Genomic DNA, 17,153 nt, shown 5'->3' with positions numbered 1-17,153 from the left:
TCTTCGCCAAAAGATGTCCTCATACAAAACCTTGGAGAAATCCTTGGCGAGCGTAAAGGTACGCCTGGTGACCCAGGAGAAGAGTCTTACTCAGGAGCTCTCGGAAAAGGCCGAGCAAGAAAAGAAAGAGCTGGTCCGGGAGATGATGGAAGACTCTGCTCAAATCCAGCGCATGACTTGGGGTCGCCTCTTCCCCAATGCCGACTTTGCCTCATGGGAAAAAACGTACCGCCAGTGTTCTGATAGATATAATCAGGAGATCCTGGCGGCTGCTGAGGAAGAGGCGTTGGAGGAGTTGGAGCAGCCGGTAGTGGCGCTTGTGCCGCTTGGGGGTAATGCATCAAAGAAGGATGCAGCTGAAGCCGAGTCCAGCAAGATGAGTGCTAACCAGGCGGCAGCTGCTAATATTGAAGATCTGCCCCCTTCTTAAGCTTCATGTCTTCTTTCCACGGTCTGCGTGCCGTTTGTTTGTATTTACCCGGCCAGGGGGCTGGGGCTCTGAATATTTTGCCGGTCTTTAATGACTGGCTTCTTTTTAATGAATTTTTTTGTTTTGCTTCAAATTTGTTTAATTATTGAATATTCTGATATCCAATTGTACACTATACCGACTGTTTTACATGGCCGATAGTTGCAGACAGGTACGGATAGTTAGTCACGCCGCCTATGCCCCTGGACGACTGGTTGCCTGTTTCCAGGCTAGACGATCAGTCGGCCATTTATCCAATCGGTATTCGAACCATTTTAAAGACTGGATCCCCTTTAGGCAGGCGGTCCTGTCATTTGTAAAATTAACCAAGTAGGAAAGTTGTTTCCTACTTGTCATGCTTTTAGGCTAGAGACTTTAGGTCGTCTAGGCCGACTGTTTCCCACCATATTTAATCTAGTGTGAACAGGTGCTGTATGAACACCTTTTTAGTTTCATACTAAAATTTTTAAGGAGTGACCAAGTAAACATGATTGTGACCTAGTCGCCAAGTAACTGAGTAGTAGAGGTATCAAGCGGTGGATACCGGTTGTTCCACTTTATTCGCCAATGTTTGTTGGCTTTTAACTCATAAAATGTTAACCTAGCAGGAGTAGTGGTTGAGAGCCCCTGTTTGCTAAAAACAGGCGGACGACTCATACCTTTTAGGCTCCATACTAAGTTTGAGACAGTGACTATGAGTTAACTTTGGAGTTACTTAGTCGCCATCACTCCTGCTTGAGTAGTAAATGTACCAGGCGGCGGAGGCCGGCTGAACCTTTTGATTCGCCAATGTTTGTTGGCTATTAACTCAAGAGGTACCCCCTGTATTTATCCCAAGTAATACAGGCGGTCATCTGACTCAAATGCCAACTGCTACCACTGGTTTGGTTAGTTGTAGAGTTATCCTTGTCTCAAAAACGGCTACGTGGTTTCCCTTGGGGGCAGTCATATAGGTGCCGTGTAATTAGTTTTTAGAGCAATGTTTCACCCAAAAGGGAGCTGCTCTCTGCGACGAATTTCATCCGGAGGGATGCTGCCGGATGCCTTCTATGATTTTGGGACAGGTCGTATTAGTTTTGAAGATTGGATTAGTTGGCTTGGCGCCTGGTCTGATCATTCGGCATGTGGCCTTGGTTAGTTCTTGGTGAACGTAGGTGCTAATTAAAAGGAGGGTAGCCGCTTGTTTAGACACCGGGTCGGCCAGGCCCTGATCATTTTTAGTTAAGTATAAGGGGGGTGGCTGTGTGTTTGGAACCAGTCGGCCCTCTTCTATGGAGAGTAGCCGACTATATGTCCAGGCATGCCCCTATGGTGATAGAGTAAAATATTCAATGGAGAGTAGCCGACTGTAAAGGTACAGGCGACATGCCCCTTTGAAGATAGAGTAAAATACTCAATGGAGAGTAGCCGACTGTAAAGGTACAGACGACATGCCCCTCTGAAGATAGAGTAAAATACTCAATGGAGAGTAGCCGACTGTAAAGGTACATACGGCATGCCCCTCTGAAGATAGATTAAAATACTCAATGGAGAGTAGCCGACTGTAAATGTATAGGCGGCCTGCCCCTCTTAAGTAAGAATAAAAATTAAACATGGAGAGTAGCCGACTGTTTGTTAGTAGGCGTGCCCCTCTTAGTACAAAATTGAATATTAAGTATGCAAACTTTTATTAAGTAGCCCTTGACTATTTACATCATTCAAAAGAAATATTTCTTAAGATTATCTACATTCCAAGTTTGAGGCAACGGTTGTCCATCTGGTGTTCCCAGACGGTAGGTACCGTCCCTGACCTCTTCACAGATTCGGTAGGGTCCTTCCCAGTTGGGAGTTAGTTTGCCAGACTCATTAGCCCTACCAACTGCTTCCATTTTCTAAGTACAAAGTCCCCCACTTTGAGTGGACGCCTGTGTACTTTTTTGTTGTATGATCTAGTCATTCTCAGGCGGTAAATTTCATGGCGCAAGACAGCATTGCCCCTCCTTTCAGGAAGTGAGTCTAATGCCAGGCGCATGGCTTCCCAGTTTGCCTCTTCGTCATATAGCATTACTCAAAGAGTCGGCTCGTAGTGTTCTATTGGAAGAACAGCTTTCGCACCATAAGTTAGGAGGAATGGAGTTTCTCCAGTCGCCCCTTTTTCAGTCGTCCTAATGGCCCAGAGAACATGTGGTAATTAATCCGCCCATAGGCCGCCTGCTCGTTCAATCTTTTTCTTGAGACCGTCTGAGATGATTTTATTAAAGGCTTCTACCTGGCCGTTTGCTTGTGGACGGCCGACAGATGCAAAGTAGTGTGCAATTCCTTGGTCACCCAACCAGCTTTTGAGAACAGACGTCTCAAATTGGGGACCATTATCAAAAACCATAGACATGGGAACCCCGAACCGAGTGATGACATTTTTCCAAATGAATGAAATTACATCCTTCGTCTTGATTCCCTTTACAGCCTCCGCCTCTACCCATTTAGTGAAGTAGTCGACGGCAACAAGTATGTACCTCCTTCCGCCTGTAGCAGGCGTATATGGACCCAGAATATCCATGCCCCACTTAGCAAACGGTAGTTGGCTATGAATGGTAGTGAGGTCAGTAGCCGGACGGTGAATTAGTTTGCCAAACCTTTGACACTTGTCACATTTTTTCACCATCACCATCGCATCTGCTTCTAAAATAGGCCAAAAGAAGCCCTGCCGCCTTGCCCGTTGAGCAAGCGTCCTACCGCCTATATGGGAAGCACAGTAACCAGAGTGAAGATCGTCTAGTATCTCTCGTCCCTTTTCTGGAGTAACACACTTTAAGAAGGGTTGAAGGTACCCCCTTTTGTGAAGTTCTCCCTTTATTATTTCAAAACTGGTTGCTCGTTTTTTCAGTGCTGCCGCCTGTTGATGATCATCCGGCAGGGTACCATTTGCCAGATATGCCCAGATTGGATCCATCCAGGTTGAGCTTCTGTCTAAGATTCCAATAGGTTCTTCCTCAATGCTTCTCCTCTCCATTATTTCCCAAAAAATAGTTCGAGGAGTATCACAGGAGGCGGATGATGCTAATTTTGAAAGTGCATCCGCCTGGTTGTTTTCTGATCTCGGCACTTGGGTCAGATGGAAATCCTTAAGGGAGCCGACTGCTTGTCGGACCGCCTGTAAATACTTGATCATGGCCGGATGGGTTGCTTCGTATTCGCCATTGTACTGACTCACTATCAATTGTGAATCGGAAAAGGCGTCTATTTTTCTTGCTCCTGCCACCTTGCACATGCGGATTCCGACTAGTAAAGCTTCATATTCTGCCTCATTGTTTGAGGCCTGAAAACTGAAGCGTAAAGCATACTCGTACCTGTCGCCTTCTGGCGACTGACATATGACTCGGTCTGTAACTTGAGAATCCGGAGGACGAGTCATCTCAACAATAAAGTCAGCAAAGGTTTGCCCCTTCACTGCTTTTCTAGGCTCGAAAGTAACTTCGAGGCTCTGTATTTTTATGGCCCATTTGATCATTCGGCCTGACGACTCCATGATGGTCAGTGGCCGCTTGATAGGTTGGTCTGTATACACGACGACTGCATGTGCCAAAAAGTAGGGCTTCAATTTTTTAACAGCCATGAAGAGTGCAAGACCAAATTTCTCCACTAAGGGATACCTCAACTCGGCATTTTTCAGTACATGAATGACAAAGTAGACCGGGAGCTGACAGCCGTCTCTTTCAGCAAGGAGAACAGCGCTTAACACATGATCAGAGACGGCCAGGTACATGTAGAGTACTTCTTTGGGCAAAAGGCTGACCAGCCTCGGCAAGGAATGCAAGTGAACTTTCAATTTCTGGAAGGCCGCCTCAGCATCCGGTCCCCATTCAAACCCTGCCTCTTTCTTAATTGCCTGGAAAAAGTATAGGCATTTGTCGCCTGATCGGCTTAGAAATCTTCCCAAGGCCGCCAGACAACCTGTTAATTTCTGAACCTCTCGGATGGTACGAGGCGACTTCATGTCAATGACCGCCTGCACCTTCTCAGGGTTCGCCTCTATTCCTCTCTAATTGATAAGGAATCCGAGAAATTTCCCAGACTCAACTCCAAAGACACATTTCTTGTGATTGAGCATGACATGCTGCCGCCTGAGTGTGGCGAAAGTTTCTCGGAGGTCCGACAGATGATCTTTCTGAAGTTTAGACTTGACAATCATATCATCAATATATGCCTCGACATTTCTCCCAATTTGATCAAAGAACACAGTGTTTATCATTCGCTGGAAAGTGGCCGGGGCATTCTTAAGACCAAACGGCATGACCGTGTAACAGTATAACCCCTGATCAGTGACGAAGGTCGTCTTCTCCTGATCTGTCTTCCATAAAGGAATTTGATGGAAACCAGAGTAGGCGTCCATAAAGCTCATCAAAGCATGGCCGGCTGTTGAGTCGACCAGGTTATCAATTTTAGGCAGAGGGTAACTGTCTTTGGGGCACGCCTTGTTTAAGTCTGTGTAGTCTACACACATTCGTCAGGTGCCATTCGGCTTTTTAACAAGCACCACATTTGCAACCTAGTCTGGGAAGTAACATTGCCGAATGAACCCTGCATCAAGTAATTTTTTAACTTCGGCGGCTGCTGCCTGACTTCTTTCTTCGCCATGGTTCCGCTTCTTCTGCCGTACCGGCTTCTTTTTCGGATCCACGGCCAGTTTATGTACCGCCAGATCAGGACTAATGCCTGGCATTTCATGGACTTCGAATGCAAAGATGTCCTTGTATTCTTTCAATAGTTTGTGAAAGTCGTCCCCCAGGTCCCTTAGAGCAGTCGTCCCAACCTTGATTATTCTGTCAGGACGCGAGTCATCTAAGATCAGGTCCGTATGCTCACCAGCTGGCTGAGGGCGGAATTCATCCGACCGCTCCTCTGCCAATGATTGCTATTTTCTATCTTTTCTTGCGGCCCCTGTCTGGGATGCCTTTCTCTTCTTGCCACCTGCTTCTTGAACAGGCGCACTCTCCTTGACATTGTCAAGGTCTATTTTTCCACCACTCGACCCAGTGGCCATAACAGTGGGCTTGACATCCGAGAGATTTCTTGACATTAGTATCGGAGTTGTCGGCCTGTTGATTCTTTTTGGTCGACTGCTTTTTTGAGGAAGTGTTCCCCGTAGATTTCTTGACATTAGTGTCAAGATCACCTTGCTCAGCTAGGCGGTCCAGATACCGCATGAGACTGATGCATTCATTGGTGTGATGACCAACATCTTCATGATAATCACATAATTTTTCTTAGTTCCGACTGCTTGCAGAACCCTTCATGGGGACCGGCTTCTCAATTGAGATCCGTCCCTTGATTTCCTTTAGGATAAATTGGCTATCCTTGTTAAACACATACTTTGGGGAGTATGGTTTGAATTCTTTTTTCTTCTTCTGGGACGGCTGTTTAGAGGAATCAGTTGCCCATACCTCTTTTCTCTTCTCGTCTTTGTTTGACGACTGCTTCTGTCGTCTTTCTCTTTTGTCGGACCTTTTCCCGTCTGACTGTTTTACCGTACTACAAAGATCAGTCGCCTGTATATAGGCTTCTGCTTCAATCAAGGCCTCTTTAAGAGTCGCCACCCTCTTTCGGACCAAATCAAATTTGAAGGTCGACCCGTCTTTGAGACCTCTGAAAAAGTCAGTATAGGCTACTTCATCCGGTAACCCTTGAATCTGTATTCTCATCAGGTTAAACCGCCTGATGTAAGAACGAAGCCCCTCCTTCTCACCCTGCTGAATTGTTCCTAAATCAAGGGTCGTCTTTTTCGCAGGGATGTTCATGGCGAAGTTGGAGGTGAATAAGTAAGCAAGCGTCTTGAAGTTATTTACACAACCAGTCGGCAGGTTGCCGAACAATTGTTGTGCGATTCCTTTGAGAGTCGCTGGGAAACACTTGCACCAAGTGGGATCATCCAACCCTTGAAGGTACATCAGGTTGGTGAATGCCATCAGATGGTCTTCTGGGTTAGTAGTGCCGTCATAGGCGCCTACTAATACATTTTTCACTTTGGCCGGCTGAGCGGCTTCAGTAATTTCCATGGAGAATGCCGACGGCTGTTCGCCAAGTCTAAGAAACCGTAGCTGACAGTCCATAGGTTGGACATTTTTTGCTGCATGTCCACCAAATGGAGGTGGCTGTAAAAAATACTGTTGTTGCGGTACAAACGGTAAGTTTGGTACCGCCTGGTCGCTATGAAAGCCGAACTGACGGGAGGTGCCGCCTGACTAACCCTCATGATACGACTGAGTATGCCTCATCGAGGTATTTCGCATACTGTCTTGGAAGTTTGAAGTAGAGGTCGACTCTGACAATCGGTCACTCTTCTTCTACTCTAGCAGTAGCCGAGCGTCTGTGTATGTTTTCCTCGACCCGTCCGCCTGAATATGACGAACAGGTTTCCTATTTCCTGGAGTAGGAAAACGGTATTTTGTGAAATCAAGGGCAGGTGGCTCCCACTTCCTAGATTTAGGATGAGGGGTCGCCTCTCGCCCTTTAACTGGTTTCCTCTTCAGTGAAGTGGAGGGTTTCTTAGCCGACTGCTCCTTGTCCAGAGCAGGCGGCTTCTTGTTGATCAACTCTTGAATTTATCCCTTGAAGTCCCTCATGAAGTACATGAGTTCGTTCCTTGTGATGGGAGCAGACCCATCAGTCGGCTGCTGCCGAACAGGCGGTGCGCCTGCTGGCTCGCTTCCAGTTTAAAGATGTTCCCGTTCCCTCCTTTCGGTATGACGGGTACGTCGGGCCCTTAGGGTCCCGTCTGAAGCTGTGTGAGCTTCAACTTCAAATTCATTCTCAGTATCGTGGTCCGACTGAACTAGAAGGTCGTCCAGGGGACGTCTCTCTTCAGGAGCCGGTACAGACGTGGATGCCATCTATGAAGTACTCTCCCCACAGACGGCGCCAAAATGTTTCGGGGTTTTCTGATGTCCTGCGGGAGAGTTACAGTTCCGAGACTGGAACCGGACGCCTGTACCTGCAAAACAAACGGATGCTCCGGATGATTGGAGATCTGCCTCCGACGGTCAAGTTAGTACTTGATTAAGGAGTAATTAATGTGGAAATTAAAGTGATTGGGTCTCTCTAGGTGAGAGTGTTTAATGTGTGTAATTTGCGTTTTTAGCGTTATCTCCTTTAATGAGGATTAAGGGAGGTATTTATAACCTCGGGAAACGTGTCAATCTAGGTTTAGGTTAACCTTGGGCTGATTGGGCTTCCCTCGGAAGTTGGGCCTAGGTAACCGGTTATCCCAGGTGTCATGGGAAGGACACGTGTCGTGTCGTAATTGGTCCATAGTGGACGGATCATCGCTTGACACGTGGCAGGCTCCTATTGGCCCATGTGACGGACACATGGAAGAACCTGATTGGTCCACTTGTCAGATGGTGATTGGTGGGGAAAAGTCCCCTAATCAGCCTCTACTTTCGAATGATACAACATAACCAAGAAAAGTAACACTAGGCACTAAGAAGTAGTATTTTTCAAGCTTAGCATAGAGTTTCTTCTCTCTTAACACTTCAAACACACTTGTTAGATGATTTAGATGATCATGCAAATTTTTAGAGTATATCAGAATATCATCTAAATAAACAACAACAAACTCGCCAAGGAAAGGTTTAAGTACCTCATGCATCAACCTCATGAAAGTGCTAGGTGCATTAGTGAGTCCAAACGGCATCACCAACCATTCATACAACCCTAACTTAGTCTTGAATGTTGTTTTCCACTCATCTCCTTCTCTCATTCGAATTTGATGATAACCACTCATAAGATCAATCTTAGAAAATAACTTTGAACCATGTAGTTCATCAAGTAGATCATCTAATCTTGAAATAGGAAATCGGTATTTGATAGTGATGTTATTCACACTCCTACTATCAATACACATGCGCCAAGTCCCATCTTTCTTTGGACAAGTAAAGTAGGAACGGCACAAGGACTCATACTTTCCCTCACGTATCCTCTAGCCATAAGCTCTTCAATTTGCCTTTGCATCTCCTTTGTTTCTTCTGGATTACTTCTATAGGCTTCCTTATTAGGTAATGGTGCTCCCGGAATCAAGTCAATTTGATGCTCTATCCCACGAATAGGAGGTAGTCCCGGAGGTAATTCCTTAGGAAAGACATCCTTGAATTCTTCTAAAACAGATTCCAATTCATACGGCCTCTTTGCTTGTTTATTTTGGTCAATTCAAATCTCATTAGAAAAAAGTATATATACCACATTGTTGCTGCAAATTTGTTTTTCTAATTCCCTCTCACTAATCAAATAAAAACTCTTCGAATTAGAGGTAACATTAGAAGACTTGTTGCTTATCAAAGGTTTGAAAGCAACCAGTCTCTCTTTTTCTCCTTTTCTCACAACATAGACATTAGTACTTCCATAAAACTTCACAAATCTATCATATTGCCAAGGACGACCTAATAGTATATGACAAGCATCCATAGGACAAACATCATACAATACTTTATCATGAAATTTACCAATTGAAAAGGAGATTAAGGCTTGTTTAGTTACCTTAACATCACTCGAATTATTAATCCAATGAAGCTTATAAGGGCTTGGATGTTCAGTAATTGGCCACTTCAATTTGTCTACCAAAGTAGTAGATACCACATTAGTGCAACTCCCCGTGTCTATGATCATGTCACACAACCATCTTCTACCTTGCACCTTGTAAGAAAGATTTTCTCCCTTTGATTGTTTTCCATAGGTACGGTTTTAGAGTGTAGTGCCCTTCTTAGAACCAAACTTTTACCATGAGTCTCGGGATCAATTTCGTCAATATGCCCCTCCTCTTCTTCAAAGTTTTCCTCTTCATTCTTTTCATCATAGTCACTACCATTCTCACACTTAGCTTGTTCTTGTTCCCACTCTTGAGCAGTCATTACTCTTTTTGATGGACAATTAGTTGCAATGTGACCAACACTACCACACTTGAAGCACTTCCTATCTTCAACAAGCTTTTTAGGAGCTTCAAATTTTGATTTAGTCTCCTTGTAGTTCGAACTAGAACCACTTTTCTCCAAGCTGTTCTTCTCAAAAGGTGTAGTGAAACCTTTTACAAAGGGCTTAGTGTACGTCCCTTTCTTCCCCTTTATCTGTTTCAACTTTCAAATCTACCTTGCAAACATCATCAAAGGACCAATATTGTTGCAATTCAACTTTTTCAACAATATTATCATTCAACCCTGAAATAAATCTAGCAATCTTATGCTCAACAATCTCTTCTAAGCCACATAGCATGCATAACTTTTCAAATTCACTAATATAATTCTCAACAGTCATAGAATTTTGTTTAAAAAGTTGCATCTTAAGATAAACATCTTGAATATAATCACTAGTTACAAACCTTTTTTTCATGTGCTTCTTGAGTTGTTCCCAAGTTGAGATTCTTGCACGCCCCTCCTTATGCCTCTTCTTCTTTAGATTATCATACCAAAGACTAGCATAACCGGTTAGTTTTAATTCATCCAATTTGCATCTTTTCCTATTATCATAATCCTTGTAATCAAAGAGTGTCTCGGCCCTTCTAATCCACTCTAAGTATTTTTCAGGTTCATTCATACTCCCATTGAATTCGGGAAGATCTAATCTAAGGTTCCTATCATCATCCTTTGGTCTATCTCTTCTCCTAGGCCTTGGTGATTCATCACTTGAGGAATAGTTATTTCGTGGCCTCCTTGGGTTCCTCCTTGTTTGTTCTTCCTCACTTGAACCAGAACTAGGGTTATAATTCCATTTCCTTGAAGAATCTCCAGCAAGAGTATCAAGCCTTTTTAATATCTCATCCATCCTTGCTGCCAACTCGTCAATTCGCCTATCTCTTCTAAGATTTTGAGCCTATTCTAAGGTTAATCCCCTTGGAACCTGTGGAACCTCTTCGTCACTCATGATTCCTACACAAAAAAAGTCAGTTCATGAAAAAATCTTGATTAAAAGATCGAATCTTGAAGGAAAAATAGGCAACACAAAAACCGGACTCCCAACCGCAAATCAGTGCACAAACACCACACTTTTGAGGCTGTGTAGAGCGTGTTACTCAACTAACAATTATGAAATTTTATATGGTGATACCTGGACGTTTTTAGAGTTCAATGCAAAAAGAATCACGTAAATATTCCCAGGCAATTGTTCCCAGTTTAATTGTTACCGAAGTTGCGCAAACCTGGTCTTATACCAAAGATGATGTGAATTATTGATCCGAAAATCAACAAAACACAAGGGATATGTTTAAGTCTAATTCTATACAGGAAATCCACCATGAATTAAACAAAAACTAAGATTAATCAATTAAGAATCTACCTAATTAATCAATCCAAACGAATGTTTTAACTAAAACAAGCAAAACAGCAATTGATCACAATCAACAAAAACTCAAGTATGCAACTTAAGAAATAAATCTGAATATTAATCTCTATGTTTATTCGTGTGTTTTACAGCCCTATTTATAAGACTTAGTTTACCTAGGAAGATTAGGACAAGTTCCTAATTCAATCCTAATTAAACTAGAATTCTAACTTGCTTGAAAAGCAAGCACCTTGGAGCACAAGCACACGCCTAAACTGATTTCTTTTGCTAACTAACTGATTTTAAAAGAAACTAAATAAAGATTAAAGATCCTAATTCTTGAACCAAGAAAAACCCTTTCAAGTGAAAGGTAAAAACTTGTAAGCAAAAATCTAAGTAAAGAAAATTCAAGAAAGTTCAAGAAAGTGAACTATACTCCAAGAAAAACCACTAAGAAAACCGTGGCTACGGCCTCGGAGTCTGGCAACTTACCCCCAACTCTTGGACAAACATTCTGGGGTATTTTGCCGCCTGCGAGTTTCAGGGGCTTAACCCCGTCTGGGAGGCTTTTGCTAGCATGCATTATCTTAGCAGAACCCCAAGCGGCTGGAGGGCGTGGTACACTCTAACCACGCAGCCCCAATATATGATGACCTTGGACAAGGTCTCAAAATTCGACGGCTGGAAGCACAGGTTCTTCCTAATGTCAGCTCCAACCAGACGGGAGAATTATGAATTTCGTCTGTACAATAAGAAGCTCGACTTGTTGGGCCGGAAGTGTGCTTTTCCCCGGGTCCCAGAGGAAGACTTTGACAAGATCATTGAGGCAGACTTTTTTGGCCTCACAGACGCGACCTTGTCAACCGGGGAAACAATAAAGGTCCCCAAGAACTGGATCTCCAAGAGCGCCTGGTTCAGGGACGAGTGTTTCCTAGCCGCCTGCGGGCTAGGACACATGTTTACCAAATGTATGCGCCTGAGTTTATATCCGTCTGTAGTAGCTTTTTACTAGAATTGATTTATGATATTGACCAATTTCCTTCTTTTTGCAGTAGAAGCATTAAACATGTTGCAGACGGAGAAAACTCCAAAGCGATCCTCTGCAGTCATCCGCAAGGCGCTTGCGGAAAAGGCTGCGACTTAGGTTAAAGCCAAGGTAACAAACGCCTGACCCTTTCATAAGTTGATCTTTTAAAATCATTTATCCCGGATGCCAACCTTAACTTTGGTAATTTTTGCAGGGAGGAGAGGTTGGAAAGTCGTTTGAGAAACAACAGAGAAACAACTCAAACGGGCTAGGGAGGAGGCCCCTACCGTTCTCAACAAAATAAAAAAATCCACCTCTGCGTCTACTCCTGGCGCCTTAGTCGGGCATCAGCAGATGCGGATAGCGGGGCGACTCGAGAAGATAGGCGGTAGCGTGTGCCTTGATCTCGCCAACCCCTTATCAGCAGCCGCGGGATTCACCAAGCCTGCAAGCGGTTCCCGCTTGGCTGGCTCTGAAGGTAAGAACCCTTTTAAATCCCTGCTTGAGATGGGGTGGCCTTTGCGGGTGAAATCCCACTCTCAACAGACGTCATCTTCAAACAGCCGACAACAAATAGGTGCTGCCTTAGTTTCGCACTCATCACGTATTGATTGTGGTGCAGATCAATCTCCCCGCTGGCCAAGCGCCCAGAAGCATGCCAAGGCCATGATGGAAGTCATCTTCAATCTTGAACGCATTCTATCCCTTCTGGCTGAGGTAAGAAACTTGTCAATTCAATTTTATTTTTTCCAAGTGTTTTATCCCGCAAAGGCCATGCTGCGGGTGGACGGGCTCAAATGTTCTTATTCCCGCAAACGGGAAGACATAAAAAGGGTCAAGAAGTCCGCCATAGACGCTGACAATATTGCTTTACACTCAACTATCATAAATGAACTTGAAAATAAAGCAATCATTATGACTCAGGCGTCTAGAATCCAGCAGCTGGAGTAAGATCTGGAGGCGGCCAAACAGCAGGCGATTGATGCTGAGACGGCCCAAAAGGAGGCGGAGGAGGCTCAGAAGAAGGCTGCTGAGAGTGCCAAAAAGGCTGATGAGGCACTCAAGAAGGCCCAGACGGACCTTGGTAATCTCCAGGGTGTTTCTAAAGAGAACACCAAGCTGAAGACCAAGGTTCAAAAACTGGAGAAGGAAGCTGCTCAGGCTCAGAAAAACTTTGCAGCAACCCTGGAAGCGCAACAAAACCGCCTTGTTGCTCAGACTGACGCTGATAATGACGCCCGGATGAAGATCGACTGGGCTGACCTGTACCCGGACGCGGATTATGGCGTCTAGGCACTGGCTCACAGGTACACCGAGGACGTGGTGTACCTGAGAGAGAAGGGTGATCCAGAGCCTAAGTCCTTCGACGCCTAGGTTAATGCCAACAATGAGCCCCTCGTACCTCAGCTACCTGGTCCGGGTGAAGCGCAGGAGATACCTCAAATGATGAGGAGGAGGACCAGGAGGAGCCGCCTGCAGGCCAGAAGTGACTTTTCAGCGGCAGTATGCCAATCTCTGTTTGTCTTTTTCTTTTATTCAGCGGCGGTATGCCAAAACTTGTTTTTCCGGCCTGCGTGCCGAGTATATTTGTATTTACCGGCTAAGGAGCCGGGTTAATTAACAATCTCTTTCTCCTAGACGGGGTCCGGCTAACATTTTAATCAACTACAACCGTTTGGTTTGGTGGTCTTTATGAAATGTACCAACTGAGTCGGTTTTGATCATTTTGCATCTGAACTTTTAATTCTTAATTTTTCATTTTTGCCTAACTTATCAAAAGCATGCGGCGATTTTTCATTTTTTCCTAACTAATCAATAGTCCGGCTGTCCTTGCCCCTGGACGGCTGTGTGGTTGGTTTCAAGTGGAGTTGGATGATTGACTTGAAAGCGTCTGATGCTGTAAAGAGCATGATATGTTTGCAAGTCAATCAATCACTATAGTGATTGCCCCAAACCAAGTGCACAGCCGTACACCAACAGGTGTTCCAGTCACTACCCAAACGGTGTTTATCCGTCTTGGTAGAGATTTCATAGCCATTGAACGACTCCTTTGCCCTAATTGAGGTAGGAATTGCAATTTTGGGATGAATAACCTAAGTGAGATCTTCAGCCGGTTCAATTTGGTCGTTCAATTTTTGTCGTCTACATGGTGGAACCGACAAAGAGTCTGTTCTTTGCGACGATTGCACCCGGAGGGGTGTCGCCGGTCGCCTTTGTCCATGTTGGGACAGGCGATTTTATAAAACGAGCAACCATCCGACCATTTTAGCCTCCGGTCTTGTTTGAGAGCAGTTGTATAGCCACTAAACGTTTTTGTGCTTAGTTTTTAGTCAGAGTATTGAATTTACGCCAAGTATCGAACTTAGTTTTTTTTTAATTTTTTTTTTTTTTTTTTTTTTTGTTTATACAAACGAGTCTGTCTGGGTATTACCAAGACGAACAGGCAAATATTTGATCATACTATCAAACTTAGATAAATGGAAAATTCGTCTGAGTATTACTGTTTTGGGTAAAATTACCCTGCCACGTGGCGGCCTGAGAGCACGACACGTGTCTACCCATTATTAGGACACTTTTCCTTGCCATGTAGGTCTATGCAAAGGCCAATTGAGAAGTGACACGTGGACACAACTATCACACCAAGGAATGACGGCTTTCAAAGCCCAATTCCCCATGACTTGTCATAGCCCACCAAATCTAGGTCACATGACCTAGAGTAAGGGCACATTTTTCCATGACCCTATAAATAGGGAGAGATTCCCCTTTTTTTGGGGACAAGTTGATTCAATCATTTATTACATCACTTGCATTCTCTCAAACATCAGAGAAAGCACCTGATCTCGGGATCTGTAAAGATCTCACCTTTATTTCCGCACCTTTTTACTCTCCTACACGTTCTAACTTGACCGTCGGAGGCGGAACTCCAACCAACAAGAGTTTCCGTTGTTTTGCAGGTACAGGTCGCGCCGGACCAATCTTCGAGCTGTAACTCTCCCGAGGGACTAAAAACACCCAAAACAATTACCCAGGCGGATAATCAGGCAGTTAAATAAACAAAGTATCTAACTTAAATAAACAAGGGATCCGAGTATTACCCAGGCAGTCAAAAAATTGTAACCTTTACTAAGTATCGAACTTAGTTAGGTAAATGAAGAATCCATCTGGGTATTACCCGGATGGATAATCAAACAATAACTCAATTTTGCAAACAAAGTCTGAATCTTCATTAATTGACTCACTGTTTACAAAAAGTTTACAATCTCATAAGTAGTACTTTTTTAGATTGTATACATTCCAAGTTCTAGGCATACGCCTTCCGTCTGGAGTTTCCAAGCGGTAGGTGCCATCCCTTACTTCTTCATAGATCCGGTAGGGGCCTTCCCAATTTGGGGTTAGCTTCCCCAGCTCATTGGCCCTACCGGTTGCCTCCATTTTTCGTAGCATTAAGTCGTCAACTTTCAAAGGACGCTTGTGTAATTTTTTGTTGTAGGCTCTCGTCATTCTCAGACGGTAAATCTCATGACGCAAGGCGACATTGCCCCTGCGCTCCGGGAGCGAGTCTAATGCCAGGCGCATTGCTTCCCAATTTGCCTCTTCATCATATAGCATGACTCTGAGAGTCGGCTCGTAATGTTCGATGGGCAAGACGGCTTTAGCACCGTAAACCATGAGAAATGGGGTTTTACCAGTTGCCCCTTTTGCTGTTATCCGGATGGCCCATAGGACATGGATTAACTCTTCTGCCCATAAGCCACCGGCTCTTTTTATTTTCTTCTTAATGTCGTATGAGATGAGTTTACTGAAGGCTTCAACTAGGCCGTTTGCTTGGGGCCAGCCAACAGATGCAAAATAACTTGAGATCCCCTGATCTCCCAACCAAGTTTTTAGCTGAGGCGTCTCAAACTGAGGACCATTATCAAATACCATAGACATAGGTACCCCATACCCGGTGATAATGTTTTTCCAGATGAAGGAAATCACGTCTGAGGTTTTGATGTTTTTAACCGCCTCAGCTTCTACCCACTTGGTGAAATAATCCACAGCCACCAAGATGTAGCGCTTTCCGCCTGGAGCAGGCGTGTAAGGACCTAGAATGTCCATGCCCCATTTTGCAAACGGGATTTGGCTGTGGATTGCCGTCAGATCAGTAGCCGGACGGTGAATGAGTTTGCCAAATTTTTGGCACTTGTCACATTTCGTTACCAACTCCTTGGCGTCTGCCTCAAGAGTGGGCAAAAAATAATGTCGTCTGGCTCTGACGGCTAGGGACCTGCCACCTATAAGAGAGGCGCAGAATCTCGAGTGCAAGTCTTCGAGAACTTTTTTCCCCTTTTCTGGGATGACACACTTCAACAAAGGCTTCAGAAACCCCGCCTTGAAGAGTTCTCCATTTTTCAACTCAAATCTTGCGGCTCATTTTTTCAGGACGGCGGCCTCATGTGGCGAATCAGGAAGTGTGTCGTCTGAAAGATAGGCTCGGATGCCATCCATCCAGGTAGAGCTTCGGTCCAGAATTCCAATGGGATCCTCATAGATGCTTCTGTTTTCAAGAACTTCCCAGAAGACTGACCGAGGCGTATCATGGCAGGCGGAAGACGCTAGTTTCGACAATGCATTCGCCTGATTGTTTTCTGACCTAGGCACTTGACTCAGCCAGAATTCCTCAAGTGCCTTGGTCTCTTCTTTGACTGCCTGATTATATTTAATCATACTCGGATGAGTAGCCTCGTAGCTTCCCTCATACTGGCTAACAACCAATTGAGAATCAGAGTAGGCGTTAATTTTCATGGCCCCTGCCGCCTTACACATGCGAATGCCGGCTAGCAGGGCTTCATATTCAGCCTCATTGTTAGAGGCCTGAAATTTGAAGCGTAGTGCATATTCAAATCTGTCCCCTTCCGGAGACTCGTAGATTACGCCTGCACCACAGCCGTTCTTTGTAGCGCTCCCGTCTACATACACTTTCCAAACCTGATCAAGATTATCCGGAGCCACCGGACGAGTCATTTCAACAATGAAGTTGGCAAACGCTTAACCTTTCACTGCCTTTCTTGGTTCATAAGTGATTTCAAGACTTTGCATTTCAATAGCCCTTTTCAAAATTCTCCCGGATGAGTCCAAGGTAGACATTGGCCGCTTGAGTGGCTGGTCGATGTAAATCACCACCGGATGAGCCAAAAATTAGGGCTTCAATTTTTTGAAAGCCATATACAGAGCAAGGCCAAATTTTTCAACCATGGGATACCGGAGTTCAGCATTTTTAAGAACATGGCTAATGAAGTAAACCGGAGCTGCACGCCGTCTCGCTCAGCAAGGAGAACGACACTGAGGGAATGATCTGAGACGGCTAAGTACATGTACAACGTCTCCCTAGGT

The sequence above is a fragment of the Chenopodium quinoa genome, unplaced genomic scaffold (assembly GCF_001683475.1).
Source record: "Chenopodium quinoa cultivar QQ74 unplaced genomic scaffold, ASM168347v1, whole genome shotgun sequence".
Classification (NCBI taxonomy): domain Eukaryota; kingdom Viridiplantae; phylum Streptophyta; class Magnoliopsida; order Caryophyllales; family Amaranthaceae; genus Chenopodium; species Chenopodium quinoa.
Note: the sequence above shows the minus strand (reverse complement) of the source record.